The sequence below is a fragment of the Neodiprion pinetum genome, unplaced genomic scaffold, assembly GCF_021155775.2.
Source record: "Neodiprion pinetum isolate iyNeoPine1 unplaced genomic scaffold, iyNeoPine1.2 ptg000078l, whole genome shotgun sequence".
Classification (NCBI taxonomy): domain Eukaryota; kingdom Metazoa; phylum Arthropoda; class Insecta; order Hymenoptera; family Diprionidae; genus Neodiprion; species Neodiprion pinetum.
In genome coordinates this window covers 91,193-95,000 of record NW_027184492.1, presented here as the reverse complement: position 1 = coordinate 95,000, position 3,808 = coordinate 91,193, and positions in this window count along the sequence as shown.

Here is a 3,808-nt window from a genome sequence, read left to right as displayed (position 1 = left end):
TACTTTTAATTATTCGCTTGTTCTTCATTTTATTTCATTTATTTATAATTTCCTCCATTCACAATCATTTTTCATTTTATTACTTTATTAACTTCAGAAACCTTTATTTATATTTTATCATATCAATGTATAATATAAATATGTATTATTATATATATACATGTATATATATATATATATATATATACATATATATACACACATATATATAAATATATATATATCTATATATATACATATATATATATATATATATATATATATATATATTTATGAATGATCTATGTATATTTTAATTATTTTATATTTTTTACTTATTTTTTATTCTATTTTATTTTTTCATAATTTTTTTTTATTTACAATAATTTTTTATTTTATTACATTATTTTCCTCAATTACCTCAATTTATATTCAATTATATTAATGTATAATATAAATATGTATAGATATATGTACATATATATGTATATATATATGTATGTATACATATATATATATATATATATACACATGTATATTATAATTTTCAATTTACTTTTGAAGAATGGGAAATTGAGAAGAAAAATTTTCTCCACAATATTTCAATTTTTTAAAATTATGTATGATTATCTGAAAAATCTCAAATATTCTCAATTATTCGCTTGTTTTTTATTTTATTTCATTTTTTTATAATTTTTTCCATTCACAATCATTTTTCATTTCATTACTTTATTCACCTCAATTACCTTCATTTATAATTTATTATATCAATGTATAATATGAATATATATGAATATATCTATACATGTATATATACAATATATATACATATATATACACATATATATATATATATATATATATATATATGAATATATATATGTATATTTTGATTTCCAGTTTACTTTTAAAAAGTGGGAAATTGATAATGAAAATTTTCTACACAATATTTCAATTTTTTGAAATTATGTATAATTATCAGAAAAATCCCAAATATTTTTATTTATTTGCTTATTTTTTATTCTATTTTATTTTTTTTATGATTTTTTCATTTACAATTATTTTTTATTTTTTTACATTATTCACCTCAATTACCTTCATTCATATTCTATTATATTAATGTATAATATAAATATATATGAATATATATATACATATATATACATTTATCTATATATATATATATACATATATATATACACATATATATATATATGTATGTATACATATATATGAATATATATATGTATATTATGATTTCAATTTACTTTTAAAAAAAGGGAAAGTGAGAAAAAAAATTTTTTCCACAACATTTCAATTCTTTAAAATTATGTATAATTATCAGAAACATCTTAAATATTTTCAATTATTTGCTTTTTTTTTATTTTATATCATTTTTTCATGATTTTTCCCATTCACAATCATTTTTCATTTTATTACATCATTTACCTCAATTACCTTTATTCATATTCTATTATATTAATGTATAATATGAATATATATTATTATACATATACATATATATGTATGTATATATATATATATATATATATATATATATATATATATACACATATGTATATTATAATTTTCAATTTAATTTTAAAAAATGGGAAATTGATAGAAAAAAAATTTTTTTCACATTATTTCAATTTTTCAAAATTATGTATAATTATTAGAAAAATCCTGAATACTTTAAATTATTCGCTTGTTCTTCATTTTATTCCATTTTTTCATAATTTTTTCCATTTACAGTCATTTTTCAATTCATTACATTATTTACCTCAATTACCTTGATTTATATTTCAGTATATCAATGTATATAATAAATATATATGAATATATATATACATGTATATATATATATATATATATATATATATATAAATATATATATATGTATATTATAATTTTCAGTTTACTTTTAAAAAGAGGAAAATTGAAAAAAAAAAATTTTTTCCACAATATTTCGATTTTTTAAAATTATGTTTAATTATCAGAAAAATCCAAAATATTTTTATTTTATCGCTGATTTTTTATTTTATTTCATTTTCTTATGATTTTCTCATTCACAATTATTTTTTATATTATTACATCATTCACCTCAATTACCTTCATTTATATTCTATTATACTAATGTATCATATAATTATATATGAATATATATATACATATACATCTATATATATATATATATACACATGTATATTATAATTTTCAATTTACTTTTGAAAAATGGGAAATTGAGAAAAAAAATTTTCCCCACAATATTTCAATTTTTTGAAATTATGTATAATTATCTGAAAAATCTCAAATATTTTCAATGATTCGCTCATTTTTTATTTTATTTCATTTTTTTATAATTTTTTCTATTCACAATCATTTTTTATTTTATTACATTATTTACCTCAATTACTTTCATTTATATTCTATTATATCAATGTATAATATAAATATGTATAAATATATATATACATGTATATATATATATATACATATATATATATATATATATATATATATATATGAATATATATATGTATATTTTAATTTTCAGTTTACTTTTAAAAAGTGGGAAATTGATAATGAAAATTTTCTACACAATATTTCAATTTTTTGAAATTATGTATAATTATCAGAAAAATCCCAAATATTTTTATTAATTTGGTTATTTTTTATTTTATTTTTTTTTTTCATGATTTTTTTATTTACAATTATTTTTTATTTTATAACATCATTTACCTCAATTACCTTCATTCATATTCTATTATATTAATGTATAATATAAATATATATGAATATATATATACATATATATACATTCATCTATATATATATATATACATATATATATATACACATATATATATATATATGTATGTATACATATATATGGATATATATATGTATATTATGATTTCATTTTACTTTTAAAAAAAGGGAAATTGAGGAAACAAATTTTTTCCACAACATTCCAATTTTCCAAAATTATGTATAATTATTAGAAAAATCCAAAATATTTTTATTTTATCGCTGATTTTTTATTTCATTTCATTTTCTTATGATTTTTTCATTCACAATTATTTTTTATATTATTACATTATTTACCTCAATTACCTTCATTTATATTCTATTATATTAATGTATCATATAATTATATATGAATATATATATACATATATATCTATATATATATATATGTATATATACACATGTATATTATAATTTTCAATTTACTTTTAAAAAATGGGATATTGAGGAAAAAAATTTTTTTCACAATATTTCAATTGTTTGAAATTATGTATAATTATCAGAAAAATCCCAAATATTTTTATTTATTTGCTTAATTTCTATTTTATTTCATTTTTTTATGATTTTTCCATTTACAATCATTTTTCATTTCGATACTTTATATACCTCAATTACCTTTATTCATATTTTATCATATCAATGTATAATATAAATATATATAAATATATATATATATAGATATATATACATATATATATATATATATATATGAATATATTTATGTATAGTATGATCTTCAGTTTACTTTTAAAAAGAGGGAAATTGATGAAAAAAAATTTTCTCCACAATATTTCAATTTTTCAAAATTATGTATAATTATCAGAAAAATCCCAAATATTCTTATTTGTTCGCTTGTTTTTTATTTTATTTCATTTTTTTATGATTTCTCCATTCACAATCATTTTTCATTTCATTATTTCATTTACCTGAATTACCTTTATTTATATTTTATTGTATCAATGTATAATATAAATATGTATAAATATATATATACATGTATATATATATATATACATAT